The sequence below is a fragment of the Patella vulgata genome, chromosome 4 (assembly GCF_932274485.2).
Source record: "Patella vulgata chromosome 4, xgPatVulg1.2, whole genome shotgun sequence".
Taxonomy (NCBI): Eukaryota; Metazoa; Mollusca; class Gastropoda; family Patellidae; genus Patella; species Patella vulgata.
This window is the reverse complement of record NC_065882.2, coordinates 23841994-23860334: the sequence shown is the minus strand read 5'-3', so window position 1 is coordinate 23860334 and position 18341 is coordinate 23841994. Positions and strand designations below refer to the sequence as shown.

The window sequence follows — 18341 nt, the reverse complement described above, 5'->3', positions numbered from 1 at the left end:
ACACATTTATAAATTCGATTTTTGTCTTACAGAAAAATATATTCTTATACTATTATAATTTACATAAATATCAGAGTTGTCACTTAAGGCTAGCACTCCAATCATTGGTGATACTTTAACCTTTTTGTCAGGTAAGAGATAAATTAAAAAAAACACTTAATAGATCAATAAATGGTTTCAGAAACTAATGTTGATGATAATAATAAAGTAGTAACTATGTACCTTTAAAACAAAAATCACAATCCCACCCTTATATACAACTAACTCACACACATCAATACGATACATATATATTGGTATACCTGATCAATCAAATCACTTCACTTTGATCTAATGAATGGTACATTTGTTAGTTTATTAGTTCTACTCCTTTCTGTAGCATGTAGCACTGGTTATTCATACAAATTATTAGGTATTATATAGTAGATAATTGAATATAACACTGAGTTTTATTATAACAAATACTTTTTACAAAATATCTGGTTAATAATATACAAATGTACATCTACTCTAATATATTTTCAAATTAATTGAAACCAACCAACCATATGATTAGACAGGGTGGGGAAGTCTTTGCACAGTATCCTTGTTTTATTGTTCCTTTTTAAAATTAAATTTCTGGAATATCATGCTATAGATTTTGTCCTTATCAAGAATGACAATAACGCTCGAAATGCGATGAAAACTGGAAAGGATCAGAATCGTTATATTTTACTAATATGTATGGCTTTAATCAGATTGACCACACATGCTTCAAAGTACCTAAATATAACACTTTTTGACTAAAATCATATTGAGTACACAATTAACAATTTTTGGAACTTTATGTTAAGACTTAGACATAAAACAAGATATAATTGCCATCCGATATTAGTAAGGTTTAGTACACATTAACAATTATTGGAACTTAGTTTAGACATCTTCCTGTAAGGAAACAATCAGTATGGTAGAACACTAGTTTAACATTTTGATATGAGAAAATTCTTCGGCTATTATAAAATCTGATTTAAAAAATAAAATAAAAATTGTGAAAACTTGATTATGAACTGATAGGTAAAAGAGTAACAATAGACGCCATCAACAAATGTCACAAATAATGCTTCTTTATTTAATAAATTTGATTGCATAGACTTATAAAACACCCTCTTTTAGGGCAGTACATAAATACAGTTTAGTGTATAAAAATAAAAAAAACTTCAGAAAAAATAGAAGAGTTTCGGTTAGAGCAAGGATATATATATATATATATATATATATGTGAAACTAGTCAAATAAAAAAAGACAAAACGAAGATTGAAATTTAAACCCTTCTGGAACTCCCACCCATTCAAAAGGTTTCAATCCAGGAATGATAGGTTAATGATTTAATCAATGAGAAGATGATTAACTAAATCTGACCAAACAAAGGAAGCAAACAATTACGCCGAGAAGATAGTGTGAAAAGACTCAGCTTTTAATTCCCATAGCAATCAGTCAATTATTACTGTTAGTGTTAACCGATAGAATCGCTAATCAATTTCTTCACGCACCTGTGAACTTCATTCAAATGTCTTGACGACACTTATTTCATACCCAAAAATATAGTTAAAAACATAAATATATACTGTACTTACATAAATTCATATCTGATAGTCAAAATCCATTATTTTTTCAGAAGTTGCATGATATTTTTACGTCAAGTTGGTGAAAACGCAAATTCGTGATAAAATTGGGCCGTTTCTAATCACGTGATATCAACTAACACTAAAGACAGGTAGTCGATGCGCATGATCAATACAGGTTAACAGTTAGAGATATTTACTAGGTAGTTACTAACCGAACACCTTTCATACCTTTAGTGGTAATTGATCTCCAGATAAAACACGAGTTAACTCCCTTAAACTGAAAATGCATAAACTCGGATTTTCTTCACGACACCGTGTTTTAAACCAACCTTTTGATATGCATGAATTTTTTATTAGGTTTTTAATCATTATTTTTATTACTGCTTTATATGTAAATAACCTAATTAAAATACTCAGTACTTAAACTCCGGTTACGGACTTTCCCCCCCTTTACTACGTGCTTGCTCCATCACTATTTGCCTCGACCCTCCCCTAATCCCCGAAAAACGCCAACCATGGAGGAGGCATACCCATGAAATTATGCTTGCCCATTCAATGTGTCACTGCCCTACCAAATGGATCCCATATTTTTCTTTAAAACAAGTCTTAAGATGACTCTCAGGCGCTGATCCAAGAGGGGGATAGGGCTGGGATGAATTAGGAGCTAGGGCCCCCACCCACCCTCCCCGCTCAGGCTCAATAATTTTAATCTATGGGGTCCAGCTCCCGAAAGTGTCGGAAATGACATTTACAACGTTCCATTTTCCAAATTTATTAGGGTTGGCCACCCAGAACTCCCGCCGTGTGTTTTTTGTGTTTCGGTGTTCGCTATATATTGTCACTAGAACACTCCAATTTATTGTTCTGCCCCGACTGGGCTAATGAAGACAGACATCCGCCATACAGTGTGAAATGAGAGAAATTTTGCCCGGACAGTGGCGCTACGGCCTACTCTTGTATCGAATTCCAACTGCCAAGGGATCTTTTCACGTGCACACCAATGTGTACGCGGGACCTCGGTTTTTCGTCCCATACGAACTACTAGACAGCTGTCCTTGTCAGGGCCTCCGTCCTACACCACCGACAAGGCGAAACCAAACCGGAAAGTTTCTCGGCCCATCACCGGGATCGAACCCGCGACCTACAGGCTAGCGCGCCAGCGTCTTACTCACTTAGCCACTGTGGCTCCTTGAATTTCGAATAACTTTGTCATGTATGAATTGGATGTGCCGTGTTCTGCTCACGCCTATATTACACTGACCGGGAAACCCACAAATAAAAAATAAAATAAAATTTGACGCTCTACTACCGCATTTCCCATTCATTGCACGCCAATTTGTACACGGGACCTCGGTTTTTCGTCCAATCCGAACGACTAGACAGCTGTCCTTGTCAGACCCTCCTTCCAATGCAGGGATCGAACACCCGACCTCCAGGCTAGCGAGCCAGCGTCTTACCCACTTAGCCACGTGACCCCCCCCCCCCCATATATGAAACAAACCACTTTATTTCACACGACTAAATGAGGAGACATTACCTTATTTGGTCTACCAACCATAGGTCGATTAACAGCCAGAATTTGGTGGATATCTTGACAATGATTATGATTTAACCAAAATATCACTGGGTTTTTTTTTTATGTATAACTATAAATTCATGTTCATTAAGTACGTGTGATTTGACTCTATAGACAGAGTGAAGCAACAATTTTCCAAAGAACCCAAATTGTCTCAAGGATCAAAGTATTACACTTAAGCGTTTAGGAGCCGCGGTGCCTCAGTGGGTAAGGCGCTGGCTAACTAACCAGGCGGTCTGGAGTTCGATCACGGTGTGGGGGTCGAGAAAATTCCAGCTTGGTTTCTCCTTGTCAGTGATGCAGGAGTGTTTCGTTTTTCGGGTGGGACGAAAAACCGAAGTCTGGTGTAGGCCTACATGTTGGCGTGCACGTCAAGAGCCTTTGAGAGTTGAAGTTAGAAATATGAGTAGGCCATAGCGCCGTTGTCCGGACAAAATTTCCCTCCCAGTACTTTACATGGCGTATGGCCGTTTTCGCTAGCCCGATTGGTGCAGCAAAGTAGGACGTTAAACCTTATTTCATTTCATTTCGGGTTTAACGTGACGTACATATAGTGGTTTCAACAGAACAGAACTTTAGACCCCTTATTCCAACAGTTTAATAAAAATAAAATATCTAAAATGTTACCAAAAACCAGCCTTACAAAACAAAACATTTATAGACACACCATACTCATAATAGGAAAGCGTACATACTTCATTCATTTATCCTCAGATAACACAACTCTACCAAGACATTTTTTTAAATACATTTTATTCGTTCTTGTTATAAGCTGAATATTAAATATTCCTGCCTTCATTACCCCGGTTGGTACAGAAATCTAGGACGTTAAACCCCATTTCCGTGTTGTATAGTGGTTTTTTTTTTTTACCCAATTGTAATAACTATAATTAAAGAGGTAACACGTCAGAATAAAAGTTCAATATAAAGTTCTAGACTCTACGCCATAAAGAATATTCTTATTAAATAACATATTGATCCAAAAATTATTCAACCCAATCAATAATGACTGACGATAAGGCCATTATTTGAAGTTTATTAAATAGTTTTTGTTGATTCCAAGCCGCCATTGTTATGAGTTTGCTGAAAAGAAAGTTTTTAACAATTCTGGTATCTTTAACTGCACGCAAGCCTATCTATTACTGTTACAATTTTTTTTAGGTAATAAGCTTAAAGATAGATTATGGGAGATTAGATAAAGGGCTGGCATTTCTCACTATAATATTTAAAAACCAGATAACTTAAAGGGTATTTGCTGAAAATTTCAGTCAAATTGATATACACTGAACCGAGAATTTAGCGATTGAAATTTCGGCCTAGCCTCGATCATCATAACTAAAGTAGGTACGATAAAAACAGTCTCGATTATCCATTTCATGATTTAATCGGATCCTAATCCAGTAAATATCGCAGGCTAATGTCTAATTAATAATTTAGATAACATTTCAGGCCTAAAGAAAGACCTGCAATAGGCAGATTTAGCTCTTGCATAATGTATGTTTAATAAGTATAGTATAAACAGTTTTTACAGTAAAAATAAACCCAACATGTTGTGCAATAGTTTTAAAATTAAAATAAAATAATGGACATGACCAAGATTGTGACAACGTTTAAACTGTGACAGCTTCTTTCATAAACTGTTCATATCTGGTACGAGCAGGATGAGCGTCATTTTCACATCTGTTTACAGCAGACCATTTAGGAATCTCAGAAAATAGTCTCAGCATTTTGATATATCCCTGCAATAAAAGTAAAACTGGAATTAAATTTACCTTTAATAATTAAATTTAATAATCAAATCTTAAAGTTCTCCAAAGCATAAGAGTTTGGCATTTTATCGCTGGGGTTTCTTCGTAGATAGGATCTGATCATAACATCTCTTTCCCACGTACATACCAGCAAACCCTACCCTTTATTTGACCATAAAATACCATTAGACGCCGCGACACACGTGACACACTGACAATGTTTTATCATATTCCTGAAGCAATGGCACTAATTAAACGAAACACTGCGAGGAGTATGTGTTAAAATACGTATTGTTTGAAAGAATTAATGTCCAAATGCATGTTGTAGCCGCATGGCTTTCTTAATTACGGTAAAAAAAAAAGAACAGGCGGCAACCGCCAACAGAATAATTTGTATCTGCTGGTTCACTACTTAAACATGCATTATGCAAGAGCAAAATCTGCTTATTACAAGTCTTTCTTTAGGCCTGAAATGTTATCTAAATTATCAATTAGACATTAATTAACTTATCAAGACCATAATAAACGCTCGATGTCAAGGCTAGCCTTCGATGTTGGCTGGATTAGATTCCTATATGCCGCTAACGGCCGTTGATAATTAAATCAAAAACAGTGGATAATCGAGACTATGCTGTTTATATTAATGATTTTAGTAATGATGACCGAGACTATGCAAAAATTTCAACCGCTTCGTTCTCGGCTCATAGTGGATCAATTTGACTGAAATTTTCAGCAAATTACCTTTACACTATCTAGTTTTTAACTATTATAGCGAGAACTGCCATCTCTTTATCTTATCTCCCATAATGTATCTTTAAGTGAATCAGAGCCCCGTTGAACGACGCACAAGTAAATGTACACACAGAGAATGCCCAATAAATAAGCACACAAAGCCTTTGAAAACTATGTCGAGAAAACCCTGTCTTGTATTGCGTAGTATAGATTTGAACGTAAACGCAAGGATAGTTCTTCGATCAAAAAATTCTCAATCTCGACAGGGTTCCTCCATATAGGTCCCATTAAACAGCCTCACAAAGCTTTTTTTTTTTTTTTTTTTCCTCAAAAAAACCGTTTATTTAGAACTTAGCCCTGTATCGCTTCTATATCGTATGGGGCGCCGTTTGTAAAATAATTATTTAATTTTTTATATAGCAAAAAACATAAGATTTAACTCCGAATATATATATTTAGATAAATATTAGAACACAAATGGCATATATGTAAATATCAAAAAATATTGTAGCTAAAAGTCGAGTTTTTGGTCTATGAAAAACTTTAAATGTTATATCTTGATTTCACATCGCTTAGTTAAATATATAGCTAAATGTGCTGTTTTTCGTAGGTATAAATGCTAAATACTAAATCACTGAAAAATCTAAAGTTAAATATTTAGCTAAATATATAAACATTTAGCTAAATTCTAAATATATAAACATTTAGCTAAATTCTAAATATATAAACATTTAGCTAAATATATAAACATTTAGCTAAATATATAAACATTTAGCTAAATATATAAACATTTAGCTAAATATATATATTTAGTTAAATATATAAACATTTAACTAAATATATAAACGTTTAACTAAATATATATATATTTAGTTAAATATATAAACAGTTAACAGTTTATGTTTAGCTAAATGTATAAATATTTAACTAAATATATATTTGTGGTCCCGCCAATATTTCTATTATCGTAAGCGACACAAAAAACTGCGCATAAAATGATGACGTGTACCCGACACGTGAGCCTTGGCACAATAGGCCTACTAGCAATTAGAAATGGAAGCTGACCACGAACTTGTAACCCGAATCACGGCCGCGGTACTCCGTGCCGTTCGCACAGATCAAGGCAAGGTGCAGTCAATGGAAAGTTGTACACTACGTCATCGTTTAGTGTGAAGTCGCTTACAACAATAATTATTTTACAAACGGCGTGGTACGGTTGCGCTTTGTAAATTTAACTATATGTTTAGCTAAATATATAATTATTTAGCTAAATATATAATTATTTAGCTAAATATATATTATTTAGCTAAATATATATTATTTAGCTAAATATATATTATTTAGCTAAATATATATTATTTAGCTAAATATATATTATTTAGCTAAATATATAAATGTTTAACTAAATATATAAATGTTTAACTAAATATTTTAACATTTAACTAAATATATATTTAGCTAAATGTTTAAACATTTAACTAAATATTTAGCTAAATATTTATATATCATCAAATCTCTTGTTTTGGTCTTAATATTCAATGCTAAATGTTAAATATGAAAATAGAGACAAATCAAGAAATATTTATATATATTATGTTAAATATTGAGTTTTTGTTGTATTTTTAGTTTAAATATTAAAAGTGAAAAATTTGCACAAAAGTCGAAATTTAACTATATATATAAATTTAAATTAAATCTAGTGTTTTTTGCTATATAAAAAGCTAAATAATTAATTTACAAACGGCGCCCCATAATATCGAGGTTCACAAGATTTTTAATGGGTGAAATTAGTCAGAAATTTGCGATCAATAAATTGATCAATGTTACAATCCACCCAAAACAAAAACTACAAGAATTGTAGCTCAAAACAACAACAGACTATGTAATGACGGGTTATGTAAGGACAGGTATGGTGGCCCATGGTCGCAATAGCGTTTTTGGGGTTATTTTTTGTATTTCATTTAAAATCATAAAAAATAAAAGTAAAAAAAAAGAAAAAATCTTTTTAAAATTTAAGAAAAAAAAAATCTTTTTAAATTAAAAAGAAAAAAAAATCTTTTTAAATTAAAAAGAAAAAAGAATCTTTTTAAATTAAAAAGAAAAAAAAATCTTTTTAAAATTTAAGAAAAAAAAAAATCTTTTTAAAATAAAAAAAAATCTATATAAAAAAAATTAATAAAATATTTAAGATTAAAAAAATTTATAAAAAAAAATAACATTTTAATTAAAAAAAAAAAATAAGTGAAATAGAAAAAATCAAAAAAAGAATTCTGCACGTGGCCCATCGTCGTAATAGTGTCTTGATTATCCAGACTCAGTATAAAATCAGCCTACGACAGCTATCATTCGACTCGAGTGACCAGAAATACCTCGTGGCCCATTGTTGCTATAGTATCTCGATTATCCTATGTAGCATAACTCGAGCGACAAGAAACGAGTTTGTAGTTATCTCCCCTTCCGAAAGGAAAAAGGTTAACAGACATCAACACGTGAAACACAATTTTTCCACCCATGACGTCTATGGACTTGGATATATGTATTTATACATATGCAAGTCAATAGAAATGTATAATTAATAGACTATAGAAGTCTAGCGTCATTTAGACTAGTTTATCCAGTCTAACTAGAACTAGGCCTACATACATAATGACGTTTGAAGTCATTGACTTTAATGACACCATTCGGCCTACTAGTGCGCAAGGCCTATTCTCCCCTCAAAAGGCTTATGTAATGTTTTTAAAACACTTGGTCTCCCTGAGGTCGAATTTCAAAAGTAGTTAACAACTTTGAAACTAATCCTCGAAGTATAGGCCTACTACTACTAAGTAGCCGGGGGGGGGGGGCGAATGGTTAGCACGTGCGCGCTGTATCATAAAGCCTGTCATATCATAAAGCCCGTCATTGAGTCAACTGGCGTGATTTCGAATCGTTCAGATTATCCTGTGTGGGATCTATGAAGAACGTATGGTATAGACTCGAGCGACAAGAAACCAGTCTATAGTTACCTCACATCAAGGCACAAGTAATTTTAACTAAAATCTATTAAAATTAAATTTTAAGTTACAATCGATCTTCGTGAAACGCATAAATTTAAAATTTCACTTTGATTTTAAAATCTATGTTAGTGATTTTAGCTTCAGTTTTTGTGAAACCCCTGCTCTCCCTGAGGTCATCGCTAGTCCCCCGCTACGACCACAGGAACGGGTAAGAGGTGCGAAAGTGCGATGGCGGACAACATCAATTTCAAAGACAAAATAGAGCATGATAGCCTACGTGGACTTCGTCTGGGGCCTGTTTTACTAAGATAAAATTCAGATTTTAGTATTTGATTGGATAATAGATAATATTAGATTTATTTTAGTGCTTAGCTAATCAAAATTGAAGTATCTACAATTATGTTGACGTGAGATAACTACAGACTCGTTTCTTGTCGTTCGAGTTTATACGTTCTTCATAGATCCCACACATAATAATCGAGATACTACTGCAACAATGGGCCACAAAATGTTTCTGGTCGCTCTAGTCTAATGATAGCTATATACTGGGTCTGGATACTCAAGACACTATTGCGACGATGGGCCACGTCGGGAATTATTTTTTATCTTTTCTTTTTCAATTTTTTTTTTTTCATTTAATTTTTTTTTTAATATTATTTATTTTTTATTTTTTTTAAAATATATTTTATTATTTTTTATATATATATATATATATAGATTTTTTTTTTTTCATTTTAAAAAGTTTTTTTTTTTTTTAAATTTTAAAAAGATTTTTTTTTTTTTAAATTTTTAAAAAGATTTTTTTTTTTAAATTTTAAAAGATTTTTTTTTTTTATTTTGTAAAAAAAAAAATGTTTCTTTTTTTTTTTTGTACTTTTATTTTTTATTATTTTAAATGCAATACCAAAAATAACCCAAAAAACGCTATTGCGACCATGGGCCACCATAGACAGGCGAAGGTGACGACAATATGTCATATTATGTGGGCGTGTAAAAACGTTAAATAATTAAACTCACGTTTGTGTCCAAAGTAAATCTATGATATATTCCTGGTGGTAGGTCAATCAAGTCACCACGAGTCATGTGAATACGTATCCATTTTTCTTCTGTGTCACGGATTTCAAAATAACCGTTCCCTGATGTTATTAGACGTATTTCAGGATCCTCATGTAGATGTTCCTCATAAAATCTGGCCATCTTAAAAAAAACAACAAAACCCCCAACAAACTATCAATATCTTGCATAAATTATATAATTTATTATGTGTTTCCGGTGCATTCTTTTCAACAATTTGACGTTTAACAAATTTGTATCCCCCAACGAAACTATCATGGAAAAAATAAATACCTGCACAGGAATATAATATATCCCTATTGGTTGCGCGACTCTGTGTTCAGAATGCAAATCTTAGTCAAACGTTGACAATAGTAAAAGGCTTTCATCACTGGCCTCTTTTGTGGCAAGTGTGCTAAGGGTTCCTCGTGAGAACAAGTGATAACTAAAGTAACCTCACCCGGACCGCGGGGATGGTGGCTGGCAGTTGGGGCATTCGCAATGGTCGTCAAGAATTGGTTGTAGATTATGTGTGTCGGGACGAAATCCATACGAAGAGTTGGAAAGGGGGGCATAAACAAGGCCTAATCGTTCTAGCTCTTTACCGCACAAGTTATAAAAAAACACCATCTAGACTGAGATTGAAATTGTGACAATTAGTGGTTAGTAGCTGGGTCGACGAACTATTGACGACCGTATGTTTCTAAATTATTCTCACAGACCTGCATGATCTACAGTCTGAAACAAACATTTATTAAAAGAACACAAATAAACTTACTCTTTTTGCATGCTCTTCTGTGGTGTCGGGAATAATCTCCAACCAATCATAGTGTTCATATCCATGTTTTATTCTTAGTTCTTTTAGCTGATTTTCATCATCACAAGCATCGTCCGATACCTATATAAAAGTAATACGAGCTCTTCGGTTAAAAAGATTGATGGAATGCAATGGGGTTTAACGTTCTACTTTTCTGCACCGACACTAATGAAGACTGGTATACGCTATACAATGTGTTACGAGAGAAATTTTGCCCCAACAGTTGCGCTAGGGCCTACTCTTATTTCGAGTTACAATCGTCAAGGGTTCTTGTCATTCTGAACATCTGAGACACGCTACCTGCGGAGAAGTATCTCAGACACAGTCAGTAGCCATGATATCCATATCACGTGATCGACACATCACAGGTCATGACATTGGCCATCCCAAACTTAGGCTGCCTATCTACAGCTAGCTCCGGCTGAGAATACATTCTGGGAAACGTATGACGTAGATGGGTCGCTGCGTGCAGTATGGACATTGGCGTCAATGGGTCATGAGGTCAACATTGTGAACAATAGGTTTATCTTCAGCATTGTGTCCGTTGCACCCATAAAGACTAAATAATTCGTACAGTCCCAACATGTTCTCTCTTCTTCCAATGATTTTTTCACAAAAATAACATCTACAACTCATAGAATTGACGTTGTCTTCAATGACAGCGTCTGCGAGGGTTGTTCATAGAGGCCGCCATATTGCACTATTTTGTGCGTCGGTCGGGTCTATTTCAGATAATACACAATCAATTCTGTTGATGTTTTTAGCGTTGGGATTGACTAATAGTTAATGTGTTTCAGTTCTAAAACAAATATTTTAAACTTTAACGCAAATTTAGAAAATAGCCAAATTTTAGCTGGGATTACTGAGCAAAATGGCCATTCACTGTATACGTGCGAAAAAAAAGCTAGCCACCAATTAATTTTCGTACGTTAGTTACGTACGGGGTTCTTGTGTACACGGGACCCCGTTTTCTCGACCCACCCAACGACAAGACACTGTCCTTGCCAGGTCCTCCACCCTGCACTACTGACATGTGTGTGTGTGTGTTGGGGGGGGGGGGGGTCTGGGCGGATCTTATAATTGACACGAGAGAATGCTTCGATAAGCTAAAAGAGGTAATGTATTTTCTAACAACTGTTGAAACATCAAGCTAGAAGGAGGAATGCTGGTAAAGGTTTTGGGATTTAATCTAAAATCAAAGACTTGAGAACTTTGTGTAGAGGTTCCAACGGTTCTCTATAACAAAGCAAGTGACATTGCAGCATTGGCACACAAGCCCACGGAACGCCTTAAACAACTTTGAATATAGTATAAGGATACTGCTAGACAAAGGCTATATCCGCTAATAGGCATTACAAAATAATGCTTACCTGGATATATTTGACACCAGTTCGTTGAAATAATTCATCAGTACTTAGGAATATCGGTGGAGATGTTTGGTGAGGAAGAGATGGATTCGATTCATCAGAATCTCGAAGCCAGATCTTCACCATGACTGTATTCAGTGTTGATACAGGTATATAAAATAATGTTTATATTGGAGTAGGACTGGAAAAATAATATTTAAATAAAAAACGACTTAAATATGTACGACAAAATGATAAGCTATTACGTTTGACTCAGCACGTTTACACACTAGTCATTATGACCTTTTAAATGAAAACATACGGAGGTCAATCAATGATTAAGGTCACAATATTTTCAGGTCCGATTTCATGTATAATAATCGGAGATTAAAAGTTAAAAATAAGCTTAACGGCGGTTATAAACTTCATTTATAGAACATATTATCAAACAACATTAGCCTATAATATATATTATATATTGGCCAAATCTAAATATATATGAAATTTGAATTACATAATACGTGATATAGTTTTCAAAAGTTTGTAACAGGAAGTTTGTGGTTCAAGATTTTTAAAATCTAGGTTTCAGAAACTGATGATTTTCCCCAAGTATGTAATATCTTTGTATCGGGATTGCTGTCCAAATGACTCGACAATATTAACTTAACCCATCTTCCCCAAGTCCTGTTCAACTAGCACAATACTATCCTGGTTTCCCATAGTTTAACATTTATTATAGTATTTGATTGTCGACAATACAATGACAACAACATCCTGGTACACAATTGCAATGCAGTTTTATGGTGTAAAATACTTCGATATTTTTTAAATAAAATCTTCCCATACAAAAACATACATGCATCAAACGCCAAGAACTCGCGGTAACAGACCGTTTCATTGGCTAATTCCTCATTTCAACCAGAACGCCGGTAATATAACAACTCATCCATATCCTAGTGTAGTGAAGACAAGTAAAACGAAATTTTGAACTATAAAAAAAGAAACGAAATAGGATCTGTGTTTTAATCAGATTGTCCAATGTGACAACTATATACAAAATGGCAGGCAACAGCACCCACCGCTCCAAAATAAAAGTGTAGCTGTACTATTATATTGGATGTAAGCACTAGTTAAAGATACATTATGGAAAATTTAATAAAGAGTTGGCAGTTTTCACTATAATAGTTAAAAAAAAAATAGATGATGTAAAGGGAATATGCTAAAAATTTCAATCAAATTGCTTCACCCTAAGCCGAGAAAACCTTATTTTAAAATCTTTGTAGCCTCGATTTTCTTTGTTAGCACTGTCACGATAATTAACAACGTCTCGGTTATCTATTTTTGCGTTTAATCATCAACGGACGTTGAACAGCAGATCGGATTCAAATCTATTGAAAGACATGCAATAGGCAGGTTTAGCTCTTGCATAGTGTTTAACTTTTAGAAACATTTGCTTTCAACGGCTATGTTTGCCCCCCCCCCCCCCATTAATCTGGTCTGCCCTCTGTCCCCCCCCCCCCAATAATTTTAGAAAATAAAAAAAGTATTTGTGATACGTTTCGGTGATCAATACCTTCTACGGTGAATAAATCCCACATCCCCACTCAGTCATAAACTTGCATGTTGTAGAGCATTTCCGACAATCTATTTTTCAAAATTTTCTTGGCGAGGTCCCCAATGGACTCGCTACTTTGGCGCTCACAAGGGGAATTCGTTGAGGTTCGCAAGTCCATTCGTTTGACATTTTGTTCTCTAGTCAGATAAACTAGTGATCAGGCGACGGACGGTATCTGGTCAGATCTATTTATCTCGACGATCGGTGCCTGGGAATACTGTAAGACAGCATTTCCGGCAGTCTATTTTTCAAAATTATCTGGGGGAGGACTCCCTACTTTGACGCTCGTGAGTGGGCTTCGTCGTGATTCGCAAGTCCGTTCGTTTGACACTTTACCTCATCGATCAGTGCCTGAAATACTGCCAGGCTGCATTTCCGGCAACCTGTTTTTCAAAATTTTCTGGGGGAGGCCCCCTACCCCTAGTTGAAGCTCGTATCTTTGCCCCCTTAACCTTGGACTTTGCCCCCAGATTTGCCCCTCCAATCACCGACGGCTGGCGCCGCCACTGCCGTTGGGGCGTTTTCGAGATATTCGGGGTCAAAAGTCAAATGGGTTCATTTGCACTGATAGTGAATGCGCAGTCATTCTTGTATCATGAAAATAAGCTGAAAATGATCGAAAATAATTACACTTTCAATAAAAATGTAAACTTAATAAATTCACCTTTGTTCTTTGTGACCCCAGATTGGCCCAGATGTCAAAAGGTCAAATTTTCCGTTTTAGCACTAGGAAGATTTAAAGTAATAAATGTCAGCGTAAAATATAAAAAAAAACTAAAGCGAAACCTGTTCTAATTAATAATAGAAACATTTAAAATTTATCTTTAGGTGGTCTTAGCACCGAACTTTTACTTTGGAACGTCAAAAATGATCTTGCATAACAGAACCAAAACGCTTCGGAACCTGTTTCAAAAATACGTAAAAACTGTTAAATCAAAATCTCTCCGAATTAGTTTTACAACGAATGCTATACATAATGATACTAGTTGTCTGAAAAAAACAGTTGAATAGTTTCATGGCTGGACTCCAGCCTGCAGGCCGCGTCACAAAGCCTGCCAAAATTTTCCCCGCTAACATTCACCAATACGACATACATATCCTGTGAACTACTACGTACAATGCATTCGTCGGTTTTATCTGCATCCATGTCCCGGCGAAATTCATAAAAACTCATAAAAAATTTGCAAACTTTTAATCTCGTCGTCAGATACGTGTTTTCCCGTCACAGAATAACGTCGGTTTTCCTAGACTAGGATTCTCGGAAATCCATGCGGCCTGGAGTCCAACACTGAAACTATTAAATTGTTTTTCAGATAACTAGTACCATTATGTATATACAATCGTTGTGAAAATAAATCGGAGAGATTTCGATTTGACAGTTTTTACGTATTTTTTAAACAGGTTTCAAAGTGTGTTGGTTCTGATCATTTTCGACATGCTAAGACCCCCTAAAATAAGTATTGTACGTCTAACTCTTCATAAAGTTTATCAACATGTACACCAAGCGCTCAATCTTCGCGTGCAACCTGGACATCACGCGTGCAGGTGTTCCTAATCGTCGGGCTGTCGATTAGGGGAACCCTTACTTTTTTGTCCTGTATACGCTCCATGAGTGTTTTTCGGGGAATCCAGTATTTTTCTAGTAAGATTGGATATCTCTACTTTCCATATATACCAAAATTGCCATACTTTTATTGGAAATAACCACCCGATAAATACTTTTCTTGGAACCTATACAAAATAAACATTGTACCATTGTTACAGTGCACGAATCGTGTATCATAATGCGTTTCAGTGCCATTTGTAACAAGGGACTCGAAGAACGAGGCTAGACATATTCCACAAGTCATGTCAAACGGTGACGCCATATTCTTATCTGGAGAGCATGTGCAATAAATACTACCCGTGTAGACTGGAATAACCAGACACTAGAGATTGCCATTTGATTGAGACTTAACTGGCGTATTTCGCCGAACATAACTGATTTGAAATTACAATAAAAACGGATTCGATTGAATGTAGATCAATTTATATACATTCATATTACATTATTATTATATGCGTTGCGACCCAATTGTGTCAATTTCTAGGTCCCAAATATTAGCGATTTTGCTCCTTTAAGAGTCAAAAATTCAAAGTGTCAATATCATAATCCAATAGATCTATAAGAAGTAATGAGAACCTACCGTAGTCTGCAGATGGAGTGCGTGAAATAGATGATATCGCAGACAACCTGTAATAGTTGAAGTGACCTTCTTTATATATGCGATATCATGTATACTAAGACAACGTATATGTTTACATGGAAAACGAACCCGGATGCACCGATTTATATTCACGTGGTACGTACATTAGCTGGCATATTTTGAACGGTATACCGAAAAATAAATCAAATACATAACAAGGGCAAAAGGGCATTTATATACTTTGGCGAATAGAGATACATATATAAAATTAAGTTAAATATACATCCGTTCAGGCGAAAGTGTTTAATTTGATAGCGACATAGCGGACGTAAAATACAACTAACTAACAACAACAGGGTTCAATGAAAATTCTATCCAAACCATTCATAAAATTATTAAAATTCTTTTGGGTAATATTATACAACGCGCTTACAAACTTTTGAAATCGGACTAAAGCAATGCATTTTATTTCTTTACTATAGTAATTTGCATTTAGGTATGACATTTCGTATAATAACAAATTCGACCCCGTCTAGAACAACGCCTTATGTCCAATGAGTTCACCGAGTTCCGGTAAATAAACCGCCCGCGTACTGGCGCGTTTTCTCGGTTCAGGGTCGAAATCAAAATTCTGCCCTATTTATTGGGGATTCATTGCTTAGATGGTCAAAGAGCGACCAAATTTTCGTTGGGTTAAACGCTTTCTACCACAGATGGAGCAACATGTGTGACAACCTCTTGCTTAAAAGCAGGTATGAGTTTCACCACGGGAATCTTGAGATAGACAAAGAAACTGGAATTAGCATAATAAAGTAAACATGTAAATGTCCGGCATACATTTCAACGTAAGCAATAATATATCCATTCCACTCAAAATCATCAATATTAACGCAAACCTGACAGAAAATGTATATTCAAACCCTTTCCTTCGATTCTATATAAAAAAGTCAACATACATCGCCATGCAAAAGGAGAGAAAGAGGGAGGACTATAACTTTTGCACTATATCGTAGTAATTAATGGTGTCCTGTGTAAAAGGTAAAACTTGTTTAATTGGATATTTCTATATCGAGCAATTCCATTTGTTAACAGTTGTTCTTCTTCCCTTATTCATCAACAATCAATCTAAGAACTCGTCTTTGTTTTTATTCTCTGTGAATACTCGCTAACTTATTCAATTACAGTCACCTGTTTACAGCGAACGGTTACTATACTACCGTACATGCATGTTTATAAACAGTGACTGACACGTGCTCTTATAACGTCACAGTTGGCGTCTCAATTTGTTAATATTAAGGTAAAATAATTTGTACTTGGGGTTCTGCATTGTGTTAACAATTTTAATATTGGATAATGTATGAAATATAACAAATTTACAATTGCTGAGTAGGTGGCCCACTCCTTTAAGGCTTCTATTCTTCACATGCTTGCGCATAAATGATTTTAGTCCAATTCATGTTACACCATATAATGCTGAAGGAAGGTGGTTGAGTCAGTTAAACTTTACGACATTACCTTCTATAAACAAGCCAACAGTGAAGCTGATGTCCCCCACCGAAATTCCGAAATAATAGATGACACATACTAATTAATTGCACGTTTATCTTTTTCAAAAGTATCCAGCAATCAAATTGATTATCAACTATACACTAAGTTTCGTCACTCTCTATCAGATATAATCAAAGTCAAAGATAGCTTATCTCTGCTTACCGTAAGCAGAAAATGTTCATCACCGAACTCCATCAAGGCATTCACCTAATGTTTGAAAATTCTACCTCAATTAGAAGGAGACTTATTGCGTTTCAAAGTCTTGACCAGTCAAATTGCTTATCAAACTGCTTACCCCACATTTCATCACTCTCACTTAATTAAAACTAAAGTATTGACGTGATGAAACTATACACCAAGTTTCATCACTCTCACTTAATATAAACTAAAGTTATGGTGTCCCAAAGCATCAATCAATCAAATTGCTTATCTCTGCTTACCCTCAGCAGAAGATTCTGATCTTCGAACTCCATCAAGGCATTCACCTAATAAACGCCTACACCAATTTTGAACATTCTAGCACAGGCACTTGAAGGGATTAAAATAAAACTTCTTACTACTGCTTGACTATATATTATACTATAATATATAGTCAAGCAGTAGTAAGAAGTAGTAAGAAGTTTTATTTTAATCCCTTCAAGTGCCTGTGCATTCTAGCTCAATTAGAAGGAGAGTTATTGTGTTCCAAAGTCTTGACCAATCAAATTGCTTATTGCTTAATCAGAACTAAAGTTATTCTGTCCCAAAGCATCAACCAATCAAATTGCTTATCTCTGCTTACCCTAAGCAGAATATGCTCATCTTCGAACTCCAACAAGGCATTGACCTAATTAACACCTACACCAAGTTTGAATATTCTAGCTCAATTAGAAGAAGAGTTATTGTGTCCCAAAAAGTGTGACGGACAGACGGTCGGATGGACAGCCAGACGGACCCATTTTAAAAGTCCCCTGCTTTCTTCGAAAGGCGGGGCCGGGGGGCAATTACAAAATAATCAGGAATGACATGCCTGTCTTTAACTTCTATATCAATAAAAGATATATTCTTTCCAGGACAACTGCGACATCTGTTTAAAACTTCCAATTTTATTTGTATCTGAAATATAGCTTGCCCGAAGAAC

At 34.9% G+C, this 18341-nt stretch overlaps 1 protein-coding gene across 1 annotated transcript in view; it reads right to left on the bottom strand.

Annotated features, from left to right (window-relative positions):
- The window catches only part of LOC126818983 (lipoxygenase homology domain-containing protein 1), a 72210-nt gene extending 56389 nt beyond the window's left edge, over positions 1-15821 (bottom strand). The window contains exons 1-5 of the mRNA XM_056100206.1: positions 15674-15821; positions 11897-12074; positions 10488-10607; positions 9674-9853; positions 1614-4919 (exon numbers count right to left, since the gene is read on the bottom strand). The gene's annotated coding sequence lies outside the window, so the exon portion shown is untranslated. The remainder of the gene's footprint in view (positions 1-1613; positions 4920-9673; positions 9854-10487; positions 10608-11896; positions 12075-15673) is intronic.
- Between the last annotated feature and the right edge of the window lie 2520 nt (positions 15822-18341).